The 19,103-nt window shown below is 37.8% G+C and overlaps 1 long non-coding RNA gene and 1 other non-coding gene across 2 annotated transcripts; both read left to right on the top strand.

Annotated features, from left to right (window-relative positions):
* The first annotated feature begins 561 nt into the window (after nucleotides 1-561).
* LOC120879148 lies at nucleotides 562-664 on the top strand. Its single transcript, XR_005724716.1, has one exon. It is a non-coding gene; the product is annotated as a U6 spliceosomal RNA (small nuclear RNA).
* Nucleotides 665-5,198: 4,534 nt separating this feature from the next.
* On the top strand, nucleotides 5,199-18,658 carry LOC120878909. The gene is made up of 3 exons (XR_005724658.1): nucleotides 5,199-5,282; nucleotides 6,335-6,337; nucleotides 18,649-18,658. It is a non-coding gene; the product is annotated as an uncharacterized LOC120878909 (long non-coding RNA).
* The last annotated feature ends 445 nt before the right edge of the window (nucleotides 18,659-19,103 follow it).

Here is a 19,103-nt window from a genome sequence, read left to right as displayed (position 1 = left end):
CTCTTTATTCTAAGGACCTACAGTTTAATGATAATTGAGTTATCTTAGATAAGATAATGGAGAAGGAAATGGCAACCCACTCCAGGGTTCTTGCCTGGAGAAACCTAGGGACTGGGGAGCCTGGTAGGCTGCTGTCTATGGGGTCTCACAGAGTCAGACACTACTGAAGAGACTTAGCAGTAGCAGATAAAATAAACCACTCCCTAGGATTCAATATATTATTTGCTCTTGGCATCCTAATTTAAGCCCACAGCAGAAGAGGCAATAGTTTTCCTTGGTTATGCAAAGTTTTAGCCTATAGGAAAAAGTAAAGAAAGTAGGAAAAATACCTGAATGTTGAAAGGTAGTTTCTGTTTCTTCAGGATTCTGGTTAATCCATACCAGTTTTCAAGTGCTTATTACTGAATTTAAATACAGGTGGGAGAGATATCCCTTGGAGATGAGATGTAGCCATTGGTTCCTATTCCAAAAGGATTCTATTCCTTCAAGAGGAATCAACTACAGTGCAATTGATTTCTTTCCTATATTCTAATCTGCTCCTGTCAATAAAATAAAACATGGCTGCTTTGGCAGCATATATACTAAAATTGGAATAATGCAGAGAAGATTAGCATGGCCCCTGTGCAAGGATGACATGGAAACTCCTGAAGTGTTCCAAATTTTTATTTGTGTCATTGAAGAAAAGTTATGAGCAACCTAGATAGCATATTCAAAAGCAGAGACATTACTTTGCCGACTAAGGTCCGTCCAGTCAAGGCTATGGTTTTTCCAGTAGTCATGTATGGATGTGAGAGTTGGACTGTGAAGAAGGCTGAGCGCCAAAGAATTGATGCTTTTGAACTATGGTGTTGGAGAAGACTCTTGAGAGTCCCTTGGACTACAAGGAGATCCAACCAGTCCATTGTGAAGGAGATCAACCCTGGGATTTCTTTGGAAGGAATGATGCTAAAGCTGAAACTCCAATACTTTGGCCACCTCATGCAAAGAGTTGACTCATTGGAAAAAACTCTGATGCTGGGAGAGATTGGGGGCAGGAGGAGAAGGGGATGACCCAGGATGAGATGGCTGGATGGCATCTTGGACTCGATGGACGTGAGTCTGAGTGATCTCCGGGAGTTGGTGATGGACAGGGAGGCCTGGCGTGCTGCGATTCATGGGGTCGCAAAGAGTCGGACACGACTGAGCGACTGAACTGAACTGAAGGCAGAAACCAGCACACAACACTGTAAAGCAATTATCCTCCAATTAAACATTTTTTAAAATAAAAATAATTGTCAAAAACAAAACAAAATTACTGAGAACATTACAAATTGTCTCTCTTTCTCCTATTTTAATTTCTTTTGATTTCCATTCATAATGTGTTAGGAGTCTATTCATGTGTCTCTATACCTTTTTATGCACTCACTCATATGTTCACTGCAGCACTATTTGCAATAGCCGAGACATAGAAACAACCCAAGGGGCCATTAATAGATGAATGGATAAGAAAGGACATGGTATGTATACACAATGGAATATTACTCAGCCATCAGAAAAGCTGGAAAGTCAGGAAAGAAACTCTGCCATTTTCAACAAATGGATGGACCTTGAGCACATTCTGCTGAGATAAGTCAGACAAAGTAAAACAAGTACTGTATGATGTCACTTGCTTCCCAGGTAGCTCAGGTGGTAAAGAATCTGCCTGTAATGTAGGAGACCCAGGTTCAATCCTTGGGTTGAGGAGATCCCCCAGATAAGGAAATGGCAACCCCCTCCAGTATTCCTACCTGGAGAATTCCATGGAAAGAGGAGCCTGTTGGGCTAAAGTCCATGGGGTTGCAGAGTTGGACATAACTGAGTGACTCACACACACATGCATACGCTCACACACACAAACACAAGATGTCACTTACATGAGACATAAGAAAGTCAAACTTATAAAAACATAGAGTGAAACAATGTTTAGCAGAGGATGGAGGAGGGAGAATATAAAACTGATGTACTTTAAGGGTACAAACTTGGCAACGAGTAGTAAATAAGCTGTAGAGGTCTTCCTAAACTCTTGTATTCCTACTTGCTAAAGTCCTGAATTAAGTGTAGAATCTGACTCCAGTGAAAACAGCTCCAATCAGTATTGTTGAAAAAGTAAAATTTATGACTTTGGCAATTTCACCCTTCTGTTTCTGTCTGAGGTACTTCTCTAATTTCATCAGGATCTTAAAGTCATCTAAGTTTTGTGTTACTCTTTGTATTAATTTTCTCCTGTTCCTGACCTCTTTAAATGTCTGTAATTGTTTTAGGAAAAGGGATGTGTCCCTATTCTCACTTTCATCATATTTACTATCTGCAAAATTCCACTCTAAAGTTTCTTCACTTGTCTCTTGAGATATTTACCAGTCTAAGACCTTAACGTTTCCAAAGGTAACAAAAACTTCTCTTTTAAAGATTAGTGCTTCCTTTTTAGAGTAGGAGATTTCTTCAATATTGCTTTTATTTGATATTTGCATTTTGCTTATATGGAGCGATAGTGACAACGAAAGGGGCACTTCTACTATGATCTCTGTTTCCTGATGCAATGCTTGTTGCTTCTTTCTCTTTTTATTTATTTTTATTTTTTTAATTTTTGATATGGACTGTCTTTCTACTTCCTTTCAGTGCCGTTCAGCTGGACTTGTCAATTAACCTTTCTTGCTACTGGTGCTAAATAACTGGACTCAACTAATTCAAATGTTTTGTTTCCCTTTTCCCCCTTTCCCAAATCTCCTATTTGAAATGCCGTAATAAAGCATAATATTTAAAGTTGGCTCCATTCCTCACTGACTTGTTTTTCATCAGAATCCAGGACAATCTTATGAATAATTATTTTAATATTGTATGAATACTAAAAGCTCTGGCAACTCCTTAGAGAATCAACTCTACTCAAAACTTTGGGAGAAAATTATTTAGTATTTTTTTAAAAATAACATTGACATATTATGGGAAACATCATAAAATTATTTTAAAGGGTAAAGATGAGGCTTTAAAGGAATGTTATGACTACATTCTAGCAGTTTTGATCTAAGCTCAACAAATGAATGAAAGTTTACATCCATTCTTCTCTGTCTTTATTGACAGATGCTGCTAAGAAGTACTGGCCCAAATGTTTTGAAATAGTTATATCAACTAAGTATTTTCATTGCCCCTGAACAAGCAAAGATGCTTCGGAATGAGACACTAACTTAATTAGGTTAAAATATATACAAACGCACATAGACGTTAAAAATTCAAGTTTTCAAAAAACATTTAACTACATTAGAAAAGTTCATGGACTTTTTTATTAAGTGAAAAATAAAGCTGGCTATGAAGTTTATTGATGATAGGAATTCAACTTTTGGTTACAAAATACATATATTTTATTATGTGTGTATTAGCTGCTCAGTCATGTCCAACTCTTTGCGATCCCATGGACTTTCACCGACCAGGCTCCTCTGTTCTGGAATTCCCCAGGCAAGAGTGCTGGAGTAAGTTGCTATTTCCTTTTCCAGGGGAACTTCCCATCCTAGGGATCGAATCCAGGTCTCCTGCATTGCAGGCAAATTCTTTACCATCTGAGCTGCCACTATACATATAAACTAAATGCAAATGAACACAACACATAAACATGTTGAATGTCAAATGCTCTGTTATGTTGGTGGGATTTGGTGATTTTCATCTTCTTGTTTATATTTTTCTCTATTTTTATCAAGAATTAAACATTCTACAATCAGAACAAATCTGTTTTAGTATTCAATAAAAACTTTTGTATTCTATGTTCTTTTAGAATAGTGATTATATCCTATTTAACTTTGAGTCACTTGAATGAAAGCTGAAAGCACCTACAGCACACAGCTTATTCTCTACATTAACATAACTCTACTCCACCATTAGGCTGTCTTCACCAATATCACTTTATTATTCCATTGTCTTCATCAACCAACATACGTTTACTATTCCAGGAAACTCTTGACCGGGAAGATAAGTTGAAAGTAACTTTATTGTTCATTTAGAAGCTTCCAGGAAAAATCATTTAAATGAACATCAAGCCATCAAGACTTTTCAATACATAGCATTATATGACTATTTAGTCTTCTAGTCTCTTCTCTTTGTACACCCTCACCTCAAGACCCTCCCTTCGCAGTGTTCACCAATACACACTATTGCATCATAATTATTTTTCAGTGCTAGTCACCCCTTCTCCCATCACCCCCACATTGAAAGAGCTTCCATAAACTGACTCCAAAATCTCATAAATATCCTAACTTTGCCTTCTTTCTTCTCTGAGGCAAGGAAATCTCTGTCAGAGTAGTGTCCTCACTTATAATGTAAGAATAAACTTACTTTTGTTTTTCAACAGGTTTATCTGGTGAAGTTCCTTTTAGAGAACTGAAGTTTCTTTTAGATGACAAAAGTGTGAGCAGCACAGAGCCTTATACTGTAACAGGTGTTCGCTAAGCATTTATTGAAAAATATTCAAATGTAATTCACTAAATTATTATCAGTGTCTTTGTATCTCTAAGGATACAAAGACTCAATCCACTTTGTTATTGTGGACTCCTGTGACTCAGTCCACTTTGAAGACAAACATAAATTGCACCATACTTACCTTTTGGTGTCAATGGGCACATTTCTTTAGAGAAATTTAATTTATACATTGATATTTGCTCTCATTTCAAAAGCATACTTCAGTAATATTGTTCAGTATGAGAAAATATTTTCCATACTGTTTTTTTTCTTTACTTCCCATTGAAAATGTAATATTTAGTTATGATTTGTTGTGTTCAGTTGCTCAGTTGTGTCCGACTCTTTACAACCCCATGGACTGCAGCACACCAGGCTTCCCTGTCCTTCACTGTCTCCCAGAGTTTGCTCAAACAGTGTCTATTGAATTGGTAACGCCATCCATCCATCTCATTCTCTGTTGTCCCCTTCTCCTCTTGTCTTCAATATTTCTCAGCATCAGCGTCTTTTCCAATGAGTCTGCTCTTCGCATCAGGGGGTCAAACTATTGGAGCTTCAGCTTCAGCATCAGTCCTACCAATGAATATTCAGGACTGATTTCCTTTAGGATTGAATGATTTTATCTCCTTGTAGTCCAAGGGACTCTCAAGAGTCTTCTCCAGTGCAACATTTTGAAAGCATCAATTTTTCGGTGCTCAGCCTTTTTTACTGTCCAACTCTCAAGTCCATGCATGAGTAAGCTTTGGCTATACGAACCTTTGTCGGCCAAGTGATGTCTTTGCTTTTTAATACCCTGTCTAGGTTTGTCATAGCTTTTCTTCCAAGGAGTGTCTTTTAATTTTAGCTATGATGGATTAATGTAATTAATTAATTTTATTATCTGAGTTTTCTTGTAGACCTAAGTTTTGAAATATTAGCCTAGTAACAGAATTCATTAGCACTATTAAGAAATGCAGTGGGTGTTGGATTTCTGGAGGTATGTTTATAATCATTATTGCTTGGCTTTCAGAAGGTAAGTCTTCTCCTTTCTTAGCCAGTTTAGAGCTGAAGAACTTAAGAATATAATAATCAGCACAGACTTGTGCCAAGTCACTTCAAAGGGAAAGTGTATAACAGCATTTCCTTTAGAAAGTATTGACATATGTAAAGACAGAATGCTTTAAGGGATAATGATTGTGGTGAATTCCTATTATGAAAGCAGAGACAGAGGACACTACTAGAGACAAGTGGCCCTACCTGGGCAAAGCACTTTTAGGGTCTGAGGCACTATCATAGTTAGTGTGATCAAACTTTAATGTACATACAAATCATTTGAAAATCAGAAAAATTCAGACTCCTCTTTGAAGGTCTAGAATGAGACTTGAAATTCTGTATATTAAAAAACTGCCAGGTTATGCTAGCACATTTTGAATAGTAAAGCTTTAACTGAAAGAAACTATGGCAAGTGGACTTGTCTTGTTTATCTCTGCTTTTTCGATTTTATGTCTATCCAATCAACTTCTGAGTGTAACATGGCTTCTTTTTCGGTTTATCTAAATAAGAATATCGTTAATCTCAAGGTTGTACTTCTAATTGTAAGTTAATATGTGAGCATTTTAAATTTATGCACTTATTTCTGTGATTCATTAACATGTGTTTGCATCTATCACATGAAATTAACACAGATGACAATAGCTGATATGTATTGAGTACTTACTCCGTGACAGTTGTTACAGTGCTCTATATACACAGTACAACCTAATCTTATCCTCACAAAAGTCCTACAAGTTTCTATTTTGAGCATCACTTCACACATAAGAAGATTTAGACTTGGGAAGTTTAAGTAATTTGCCTTAAGAAAAAACAGCTAATAAACAGCAGAACCAGGATTGAAACTGAGGCAGTGTGCCCTCTGGTAAACAGAGTAATGGTCTCCAGAGATATCCACTTCCTGATCCCCTGAACCAGTGAATATGATACTTTACATGATAAAAAGGACTTTGAAGGGATGACTAAATTAAAGACCTTGACATGGGGAAATCATCTTGGATTATCTAGGTGGACTCAATGTAATCACAAAGTATTTATAGAAAAAAGAGACAGATAGTAATACTGGAATCAGGAAAGTGAGATATGATGATAGAAATAGTTGGAATGATGTGAGTTGAAGATGAAGGAAGGGGCTATGATCCAAGGAATGCAGGTGGTTTCTAGAAATTGTGAAAGGTATGTAAACAGATTGTCTTCCAATGTCTCTGGAAGGAATATAGCTCTATGAAAACCTTGATTTAAGGGTTATATCTTGATTTTGAACACAAAATAAATTTGTGTTCATATAAGTCACCAAGTTTGTGCTGATTTGTTATAGCAGCGATAGGTAATTAAGAAAGGCCCTGAAGCTCAGGCTCTTCAATCAGGTATTATGGTTTCAGAATAAGAAAAAGGCAGAGAAAATAGAAAGGAGGAACTGAAGGCAGATTTTAGAAAAAAGAAGCAATAAAACTAGTGACCAATGAGGAATAACTATTTATTTAGCAACTGCTTTGTATACAGCACAGTGCTTGACTTTTATAGATGATATCTTATCTAGCTTTATGACAATTTTCTGCCATCTTTTGTTTTATTTTTAATTGGAGGATAATTATATTTAGATCAATTCATTCTGCCTTCAACTGAGTGACATGGATTACACTAGATGATGAGAGTACAAGGGAAAGAGCAAAAATCAGGGAGCTGAGCATGGGAACCCGGAGCCACCACTAACTAATGCATGGCTGTGGCCAAGTTACTGATCTTCTAAACATTTCAGGGTCCCTCTTTGGTAAAGAGAAACACTATTAATTATATCTCTATTATAACATTATGAGAATTAAATAAGAAAATTTCCTAAAACATATAGAATGCTTAGAGTATAGCAAAACACTATTTAAATATTTGTAAATAAATTGAAAAATTTCAACTCTGAGCAACATAGAAATAGTCCAATGTTCTGAGCTAGAAGCATATGCCTAGAGTTTAGAGAAAAACAGGGGAGTTCAAAACAGTAAGAAACTGTTTTAACTTTAAAGTTCATTGTAGTCTTTCCTAGCTGATCTTTTAAAGATGTGTTTAAATGTTAAGTGGGAGAGGAAAAGTTGGAATCCTAAATCACTGAATGTTTGAAAATTATTCTCTCATCTGTGCATCCTTAGATATGACATCCTGTCTTTGTACAAAATTTAATTACATTTCCTATTTGTTTACTGTAATATTCTGACCTTTCTGATGGGTAATATCTTTTAATACAAAGAAAGAAATTTATTGTCTTTCCTAGGTTTTTGGTTGTCTTATCCCCTTTCCATACAACAGCAATTAATGATCTAAAGAAGTTCAGATTGTCCCCTCATCCTTCATTTCACCACTAACCATTTTCATTAGCCTCCAAGTTGGAGTAAATTTGTCCAAAATTTTCTGTTTTTAACTTTCCAATCATTTTGCTAATAATAATCCATGATTGTTTCCAGCTTAATTTTTTACTTCAGTCTCAATTATGAATTACTCTCTTCCATTTAGTTGGAGATCACTTGAGACTTATTAATGATTGGGCTCTCTTTGCATTCAGTAGCACTTTAGATTTTTACTTTTTATTTGACAATATTGATTAAACCCAATCCCTGCAACGTTTATTGAAGACCTATTCAGAACTAGATGTAGTGCTAGGTTCAGAGGTGGATGTAAAAGGATGATCAAAACATCCTTTCTCTAGAGGAGTGTACCGTCTGATCAGGGAGAATGATAGGTACATAAATAGCTTTTTGAAGAGATTAGTTTGGAATCTATACAACTGACAAAAGATGGCATATAGGTTCCTTGAATCCCATGCCCAGATTTACTGCAATCACTACTCTTGGCTTCTCCTATATCTCTTGGTGACAATTAGATCTAGTGGCCTCATTTTTATGTGGAGGATCAGAAGCTGAGCAAAGGATAAAATATTTTAGATCTTTCTATAAAATGTTGTTTTTCTTCATATGCTACTGAATTTCCTATAATTGTTCATTTCCCTTTACTTTCTAAGAGAGCTTATAATACATATCATGTAAAGATCTTTGTAATAATGCACTTTTGAATTAGTTACCCATACTTCTAGAATATTAGAAATATATGAATTTTTTAAAGAAAAAACTCTGAGTCTGTGCTCCCACAGAATTACTCCTAGTCAGTTGAGGAATGTGGGTTTTATTTTAGGTTAACACATGTTTTGTATTTTCATAAAGTTTATAATAATATTATTGAATTTGCTTTCTCAGTGTTATTCTTAGATTCCAAAAATTTGAAATCTGGTTTTAAATAAGAAACTTGGTGGATGCACTTAAGAATTTCTAGATTTAATTGATTCGTTTTTACTTACTTCCTTAGTATAGCATTCCAAGTAGCAGCATGTGGATGAGAGCTGCTCATGTTGTTCCTTAAAACTCACTGTACAGTTTTGGTAGGAAAAAATCCCATGCTGAACAATAGACCTAATACTGAATTTCCCTTCTACCACTGAAGAACAGTATGTGCTTAATATTCATGTCTGATAAGTGACAATATAGATATATTTAACTTATACAAATCATTAAGATAATAAAAACCCTATTTACTTCAGAAAATTTGCTTTAGCCCCAGCTATAAATACAAAAGTTTCTTTTTCCTTTTTTTATTCTTAAAAATGTAGTTTCCTTGCTACCATCTCTTATATCACCAGACTAAAGAAAATTGTACCACCAGCTAATGACCCGAGTATTCCCATTAATTAGGAGAATTTTGAAGAAGAGCAAAAAGAAATGGTGAAGTACAAAAAGATATTAAAATGATTAGATGTTTTGGTGACAGTTCTTCAAATGCCATAATTAATTCCCAGGAGGCTTAGTGATAAAGAATCTGCCTGTCTGTGCAGAAGATGCAGGAGACTCAGGTTCAATCCCTGGGTTGGGAAGGTCCCCTGGAGGAGGAAATGACAACCCTCTCCTGTATTCTTGCCTGGAGAATCCCATGGTGACAGTAGAGCCTGGCTGCCTACAGTCACTGGTGTCATGAAGAGCCAGAAATGACTGAGCAACAGAACACACACACATTTTAGATCTTGGTGCTATCCTCAAAATGTTTTGAAATCACCCTGAAAAGAGATTGCTACCTTTTTCATATTCTCTGCAACTTCCTGTGGTCCCAACAAAAAAGACAGGCAGCTAGCTGCAGAGGTTTAACCTCCACCCACTGACACCCTCACCCCATTCCAGCTTTGATAATGGAATGTCACTAACAGCACATCATTCTTCTTCTTCTTCTATCCCTCCCTGTTTCTCCTGAAGGAAAAGATTAGTTCCACTCATAAAAGTGAAAGGATTTATGCTGTTTCTGGTTTCATGTGATTACATCATCAGCTAGTCAACAGCCAAAAGTCAATAAATATTTACTGAACACATATTACATGGTAGGCACATTGCCACTTAATATCAATGTGGATTAGATTCCAACAGTTATGGGTTTCTTGGCTATACAACAGTCAGGCACAAAGAAATAAATACATGCAACATTTCTATAGAAATATTCATTTATATCCTCTTATTTAATGGGATTTAATGGTATCTGAGGCTATCCTGAGAAAAAGAATTTGAACCTTGTTTATTATTAAAGATGAGTAAAAACAGGCCTGATGGATTGTGGGAGCCCTAGTATATGTCAGATGACATTAGCAAATAAAAGGTCTTGACTCTCAAATATCAGAGAAGAGAGACCCTGTTCCTATATAACTCTGGTAAAGAATCTCCTCTTCTATCACCAAGAGAGTCTGACTTTCAAAGAGTCCATTCTCTGAGCACAACCTATTACTTTCATTCTTTGATCTGGTTTGGTCCTACAAGTGATTTATCCTACCACTTTTTATAATCTCTCATCAACTCATACGTCTTCTTTTCCTCACCCAATTTTACAATCATTGACTTTTATTAAACAAAATATTAAGTGCATTCAGTTCAGTTCAGTTCAGTCGCTCAGTCGTGTCCGACTCTTTGCAACCCCGTGAATTGCAGCACACCAGGCCTCCCTGTCCATCACCAACTCCTGAAGTTCACTCAAACTCACGTCCATTGAGTCGGTGATGCCATCCAGCCATCTCATCCTCTGTTGTCCCCTTTTCCTGCTGCCCCCAATCCCTCCCAGCATCAGGGTCTTTTCCAATGAGTCGACTCTTTGCATGAGGTGGCCAAAGTACTGGAGTTTCAGCTTTAGCATCATTCCTTCCAAAGAACTCCCAGGGCTGACCTTCTTTAGAATGGACTGGTTGGATCTCCTTGCAGTCCAAGGGACTCTCAAGAGTCTTCTCCAACACCATAGTTCAAAAGCATCAGTTCTTCGGCGCTCAGCTTTCTTCACAGGCCAACTCTCACATCCATACATGACCACTGGAAAAACCATAGCCTTGACTAGATGGACCTTTGTTGGCAAAGTAATGTCTCTGCTTTTGAATATGCTATGTAGGTTGGTCATAACTTTCCTTCCAAGGAGTAAGCGTCTTTTAATTTCATGGCTGGAGTCACCATCTGCAGTGATTTTGGAGCCCAAAAACATGCATGCTAAGTCATTTCAGATGTGTCTGACTCTTTGAGATGCTACGGACTATGGCACACCAGTCTCCTCTGTCCAAGAAAATCTCCAGGCAAGAATACTGGAGTGAGTTGCCATTTCCTTCTCTAAACACTAGGTAATTTTAGAAAAATTCTATATCTTAAAAATTCCACTCCACATGAAATATAGATTTTAATATATAAGACTCATTTAATTTAATTTATTTAATCAAGATATTCAGGAGGAGGGCAAGAGGAGAAGGGAACGACATAGGATGAGATGGTTGGATGGCATCACCTACTCAATGGACATGGGTTTAGGTGGATTCTGGGAGTTGGTGATGGACAGGGAGGCCTGGCGTGCTGCAGTTCATGGAGTCACAAAGAGTCAGACATGACTGAGTGACTAGACTGAACTGAACTGATGCAGAGAACTGACTCATTGGAAAAGACCCTGATGCTGGGAAAGATTGAAGGCAGAAGGAGAAGGGGAGGACAGAGGATGAGATGGATCGATGGCATCACTAACTCAATGGAAATGAGTTTGAGCAAGCTCTGGGAGATGATAAAGGACAGGGAAGCATGGCGTACTGCAGTCCGTGGGGTTACAAAGAGTTGGACACGACTGAGCAATTGAACAACAACCATTTAATTTAGTATAAGACTGTACCTGTCTACCATCTTATCCATAGCACCTAGTGTGATATCTGACACATAATTGGTACACTGTTATTACTTGCTGAATACATGAGTAGATGAACACATATAAAAAGTATTTGAGAACCACAGATTTGTAAAAACCTAAATTTAATAAAAAATTATCTGAAACTATAAATATTTCTGGTTTTATGAATAAAAAAAGACATTTAAAACAGATAAAACTTAATTCTTATACATTTCCATCAAAGTAACTAGAAAATAATAAATATCATGAAATGTGCAGGTTAAATGAAATTTGTAGTTGTCCTATCAAGTATGCTGTGTTATGAACCTATTATTATTTTTGGTAACTCTACAACTGATGGTGTACATTCAAGTACCTGTGATTGTGCAGTCACCCATGTAGCTTGTTGTGACTGTATCAAGTATTATGTTAGTTCTTTTGGTTCAAAGTTCCCTGGATTTTGAGATATAAAATGAAAAACATAATTTTTAGTTTAAATAGAAAACTTTAAAAAGACACTCTTATGCTGTGTCATCAGAATAAAAACTGTCCATTCAACTTCTACCTTCAATATTTTCTCTCAGCTCTGAAAAAAGGTGAAAATGAAAGTGTTAGTCACTCAGTCGTGTCTGACCCTTTGCGACCTCGTGGACTGTGTAGCCTGCCAGGCTCCTCTGTTCATGGAATTTCCCAGGCAATAATGCTGGACTGGGTAGTCATTGTTTTTTCCAAGGGATCGTCCTGATCCATGGATTAAACCTGTGTCTTCTGCATTGCAGACAGATTCTTTACAATCTGAGCCACTGGAGAAGCCACAAACTGTATTGCTGAGAATCTATGTACTTTTCTAAAGCAGCAACTTATTATTCAAATATATTATCTGAATTTATTAGTATTATATCCTTGAGATCATACAAATCTTAGTGTTATAATACATATTTGAGGTTCATTTTGTCTGCTGCTGCTGCTACTGCTGCTAAGTCGCTTCAGTCGTGTCCGACTCTGTGCGACCCCATAGACGGCAGCCCATGAGGCTCCCCCGTCCCTGGGATTCTCCAGGCAAGAACACTGGAGTGGGTTGCCATTTCCTTCTCCAATGCATGAAAGTGAAAAGTGAAAGTGAAGTCGCTCAGTCATGTCCGACTCTTAGCAACCCCATGGACTGCGGCCCACCATACTCTTCTGTCTATGGGATTTTCCAGGCAAGAGTGCTGGAGTGGGGTGCCATTGCCTTCTCCGTCATTTTGTCTAGCCTCTGATTATTGGTGCTGAAGGAATGAAGCAGGGCAAAGGCTAATAGAGTTTTGCCAAGGGAACGCACTGGTCATAGCCAACACCCTCTTCCAACAACACAAGAAAAGACTCTACACACGGACATCACCAGATGGTCAACACTGAAATCAGAATGATTATATTCTTTCCAGCCAAAGATGGAGAAGCTCTATACAGTCAGCAAAAACAAGACCGGGAGCTGACTGTGGGTCAGATCATGAACTCCTTATTGCCAAATTCAGACTTAAATTGAAGAAAGTAGGAAAACCACTAGGCCATTCAGGTATGACCTAAATCAAATCCCTTATGATTATACAGTGGAAGTGAGAAATAGATTTAAGGGACTAGATCTGATAGAGTGTCTGATGAACTATGGACAGAGGTTCGTGACATTGTACAGGAGACAGGGATCAAGACCATCCCCATGGAAAAGAAATGCAAAAAAAGCAAAATGGCTGTCTGGGGAGGCCTTACAAATAGCTGTGAAAAGAAGAGAAGTGAAAAGCAAAGGAGAAAAGGAAAGATATAAGCATCTGAATGCAGAGTTCCAAAGAATAGCAAGGGGAGATAAGAAAGCCTTCCTCAGCAATCAATGCAAAGATATAGAGGAAAACAACAGAATGGGAAAGACTAAAGACCTCTTCAAGAAAATTAGAGACAACAAAGGAACATTTCATGTAAAGATGGGCTCGATAAAGGTATGAACCAGAAATGGTTCATACCAGAAATGGTATGGACCTAACAGAAGCAGAAGATATTAAGAAGGGGTGGCAAGAATAAACAGAACTGTACAAAAAAGGTCTTCATGACCAAGATAATCACGATGGTGTGATCACTAATCTAGAGCCAGACATCCTGGAATGTGCAGTTAAGTGGGCCTTAGGAAGCATCACTATGAACAAAGCTAGTGGAGGTGATGGAATTCCCGTTGAGCTATTTCAAATCCTGAAAGATGATGCTGTGAAAGTGCTGCATTCAATATGCTAGCAAATTTGGAAAACTCAGCAGTGGCTACAGGACTGGAAAAGGTCAGTTTTCATTCCAATCCCAAAGAAAGGCAATGCCAAAGAATGCTCAAACTACCGCACAATTGTACTCATCTCACATGCTAGCAAAATAATGCTCAAAATTCTCCAAACCAGGCTTCAGCAATACGTGGACGGTGAACTTCCAGATATTCAAGCTGGTTTTAGAAAAGGAAGAGGAACCAGACATCAAATTTCCAACATCCACTGGATCATGGAAAAAGCAAGAGAGTTCCAGAAAAACATCTATTTCTGCTTCATTGATTATGCCAAAGCCTTTGACTGTGTGGATCACAATAAACTGGAGAATTCTAAGAAAACTGAGATCATGTCATCTGGTCTCATCACTTCATGGCAAATAGATGGGGAAACTTGAAACAGTGTCAGACTTTAATTTTTTGGGCTCCAAAATCACTGCAGATGGTGATTGTAGCCATGTGGGTTCATTTCTCAATATTGAGAAAGAGGAAAGCTGGACATACCACATTTCCTGACTTCCAAAGATACTACATAGCTACATAAATAAAAATATATGATGCTGGCACAAAAAGAAACATGTAGACCAATTGAACAGAATAGAAAACTCAGAAATGAACCCACACTTACACTGGCAATTACTCTCTGGCAAAGGATCTAATAATATACAGAGGGGTAGAGCACCTCTTCATTTAATTGTTTTGGGAAAACTGAACAGCTATATGCAAAAGAATCAAACTGCACTACTCTCTCATATGCACAAAAATAAGTTAAAAATGGATTAAAGACAAATATAAGACTGGAAACCATACAACTTTTAGAAGAAAACATAGGCAGTGGGTTCTTTAACATTTGTCTAAGTAATATTATTCTTTTGGATTTGCCTCCTCAAGCAAAGGAAACAAAAGAAAAGTAAACCAATGGGACTATATTGCACTGAAAACTTAATTAGAAAATAATTATGCACCTCTATGTTCCTTGCACCATATTTACAGTAGCTAAGATATGGAAGCAGCCTAAGTGTCCATCAGCAGGTGAGCAGATGAAGATGCGGTACATATACACAATGGAATATTACTCAGCCATAAAAAAGAATGAAATCTTTCCACTGTGGCAACATTGGTGGATCTAGAGGATATTATACTAAGTAAAATATGTCAGATAAAGGTAAATTCCATATGATTTTGCTTATATTTCCTAAAAGCAAAGCAAATAGACAGATATAACAGCAAAAAGTCTTACAGACACAGAGAACAATTGGATGGATGTCAGAAGGGAAGAGGGGTAAGGGAGGGAAAGAAATAGGTAAGAGAGATTAAGAGGTACAAACATTAAGTTGCAAAATGAATGAGTCATGGGTATGAAATGCACAGTGTAGAGAAAATAGTCAATAATGACACAATGTCTTTTGTGGTGACATATTGTAATTATACTTATCCTGATGATCATTTTGAAATGTTTAGAAATATAAAATAACTATGTTGCATAACATGAACTAACCTAGAGTTATAGGTTAATCATATATCAAAACAACTCATACAAAGAGATCAGATTTGTTGTTACCATAGGCAGTGAGTGAGCTGGATGGAAAAATATAACTTCCAGTTATATGATAAGTACTTAAGTTGTAATGTGCAACATGGTAAATATAATTAATGCTGTTATATGCTACATATGGAAATTGTTAAGAGAGTAAATCCTAAGAGTCTTCATCACAAGGAAAAATATTTTTTCTATTTCTTTAATCTTGTATATATGAGATGATGGCTGGGGAAGGGAATGGTAACCCACTCCAGGATTCTTGCTTGGAGAATTCCATGGACAGAGGAGCCTGGTGGGCTATCATCCATGGAATCGCAAAGAGTCAGACACAACTAAGTGACTAACACACACACACACGAAATGATGGATGTTTACTAATCTTGTGATAATCATTTCATGCTGTATGTAAGTCAAATCATTGTGGTGTACAACTTAAACAGTGCTGTATGCTAATTATATCTCAATAAAACTGGAAAAAAACACCAATGGTTTCTGTCTAGTAATCTTTGTATGTAATTTTTAGGTTCCCCAAAGCCTGATACTTAATAAGTTTACAATAAATATTTAATGAATGGCTGAATTAACATAATCACAATTTTCAAAGAATACATGCAATACTTTATTATCATAAATTCCAATTCTTTTGAAATAGATTTATTGATATCAACTAAGGAGTTCAGTGATATTCTTGGCATTTCTTTTTTCCAATCACTATTTTTCATCTCTGTTCGGTCAATCACTTTTTTCTACCCCTTAATGGTTTGAAACCTTTTTTTATCACACTCTGATTAAAATTCAGTCTGACTTTGGTAAAACTCCTGTATTCTGACTGAATCAGAGTTAACCATTCTCTTTCCCACTAGGTAAATTCATGGCTGGAATGGAGGTCCTTCTGCTTCCTAGTTCTCACATTCCTTGAAAGTGAAAGTCACTCAGTTGTGTCTGACTATTTGCAACTGCATAGACTGTCCATGGAATTCTCCAGGCCAGAATACTGGAGTGGGTAGCCTTTCCCTTCTCCAGGGGATCTTCCCAACCCTGGGATCAAACCCAGGTCTCCTGCATTGCAGGCAGATTCTTTACCAGCTGAGCCACCAGGGAAGCCCAAGAACACTGGAGTGGGTAGCCTATCCCTGCTCCAGGGGATCTTCTTGACCCAGGAATGGAACTCCCACATTGCAGGTAGATTCTTTACCAACTGAGCTATCAGGGAAGGCCCCACACATTCCTTGACTCATTAACATTTTCCATGGTGGACCATGCCTTCCTTCTTAAAACAATTTCTTCACTTGACTTGGATGCTGCATTCTTTTGGGTTTGCCTTTCTCCACTGACTGTACCTACTCAGTTGCCATTACTTAATCCAGTTCTTTTGCTGCTCTCACTGTGGTCCATGGGGTCGCTAAGAATTGAGGACACAACTGAGTGACTTCCCTTTCATTTTTCACTTTCATGCATTGGAGAAGGAAATGGCAACCCACTCCAGTGTTCTTGCCTGGAGAATCCCAGGGAGGGGGGAGCCTGGTGGGCTGCCACCTCTGGGGTCGCACAGAGTCGGACATAACTGAAGTGACTTAGCAGCAGCAGCAATGGAGTACTACAGGGTTTTGCCTTCAGTTTTCTTCTCTTTTCTCACATTTCCTTTCAAGATAACTTCACCCTAGCATAACATTAAATGCCATTCATATGCATATATTAATCATTCGTATGCATATGTCTGTCACTTAGTCTTGTTTGACTCTTTGAGACCCCATGGACTGTAGCCCCACAAGCTCCTCTGTCTGTGAGATTTCTCCAGGCAAGACTACTGGAGTGAGTTGCCATTTCTTTCTCCAAGGACTCTTCCGGACACAGAGATTGAACTTGGGTCTCCTGTATTGCAGGCAGATTCTTGACCCTCTAAAACAGAAGGGAACAGCAAAATATGTTTCTTCCTATTGTCCTTATTTCCAGAGTTATTTAACTATCTAATCACTCATGTTTCAAACTTCGGTGACAAAGACAGAACTCTTAAATTACCTTCTTTTCTTCATCCTCACCTCAGGAAATGACTTCTGTTCATCCACATGATTGGAAGTCAACCCTGACTTCACTCTTTTCTTTACATCCCAAACTAGTAAAATATTCTCTCTTAAACTTGTGTAACATTGAAGGCTTGCTCCATCTTTCAGTTCAGTTCAGTCGCTCAGTCGTGTCCAACTCTTGGCAACTCCATGATCCATCTTTAGGCTACTCTTATTCCAGAGTACTTTTCTGTCCCCAAAAGACTGAGACTGAAGTTACACTTTCCAGTGAAAATGGACCCCTTTGAAGCTAAGTTTCTCAAATGTGAATTTGTTTTTAAAAATTATATATACTTGCTCAAAATTTGAAAGGCAGAAGTAAGGTAGAGACTATCTTCTTGAATCTTAGATTTTATTTTTCCTTCAGTTCAGTTCAGTTCAGTCACTCAGTCGTGTCCAACTCTTTGAGACCCCATGAACTGCAGCATGCAAGGCCTCCCCATCAATCACCAACTCCTGGAGTTTAGCCAAACTCACGTCCATTGAGTCGGTGATGCCATCCAGCCATCTCATCCTCTGTCGTCCCCTTCTCCTCCTGCCCCCAATCCCTCCCAGCATCTTAGTCTTTTTCAATCAGTCAACTCTGCATGAGGTGGCCAAAGTACTGGAGTTTCAACTTCAGCGTAAGTCCTTCCAATGAAAAACCAGGATGGATCTCCTTTAGGATGGACTGGTTGGATCTCCTTGCAGTCCAAGGGACTCTCAAGAGTCTTCTCCAACACCACAGTTCAAAAGCATCAGTTCTTCGGCGCTCAGCTTTCTTCACAGGCCAACTCTCACATCCATACATGACCACTGGAAAAACCATAGCTTTGACTAGACAGACCTTTGTTGGCAAAGTAATGTCTCTGCTTTTGAATATGCTATCTAGGTTGGTCATAACTTTTCTTCCAAGGAGTAAGCATCTTTTAATTTCATGGCTGCAATCACCATCTGCAGTGATTTTGGAGCCCAGAAAACTAAAGTCAGCCACTGTTTCCCTATCTATTTGCCATGAAGTGATGGGACTGGATGCCATGATCTTAGTTTTCTGAATGTTGAGCTTTAAGCCAACTTTTTCACTCACCTCTTTCACTTTCATCAAGAGGCTTTTTTGTTCCTCTTCACTTTCTGTCATAAGGGTCGTGTCATCTGCATATCTGAAGTTATTGATGTTTCTCCCGGCAATCTTGATTCCAGCTTGTGCTTCACCCAGCCCAGCATTTCTCATGATGTACTCTACATATAAGTTAATTAAGCAGGGTGACAATATACAGCCTTGACATACTCTTTTTCCTGTTTGGAACCAGTCACTTGTTCCATATCCTGTTCTAACTGTTTCTTCCTGACTTGTATGCAGGTTTCTCAAGAGGTGGGTCAGATAGTTTGGTATTTTATTCCCATCTCTTTCAGAATTTTCCACAGTTTATTGTGATCCACACAGTCAAAGTCTTTGGCATAGTCAATAAAGCTTGCTTACTAGGTATTCAGTATGTGCTTACACTGCCTACACATATTTGAATGTTAGGTTTATGGGTCAAAATAGTCTTAAAGTGCAACT

Source organism: Oryx dammah, unplaced genomic scaffold (genome assembly GCF_014754425.2).
Source record: "Oryx dammah isolate SB20612 unplaced genomic scaffold, SCBI_Odam_1.1 HiC_scaffold_19, whole genome shotgun sequence".
NCBI classification, from domain to species: domain Eukaryota; kingdom Metazoa; phylum Chordata; class Mammalia; order Artiodactyla; family Bovidae; genus Oryx; species Oryx dammah.
This window is presented reverse-complemented; position numbering and strand designations above follow the sequence as displayed.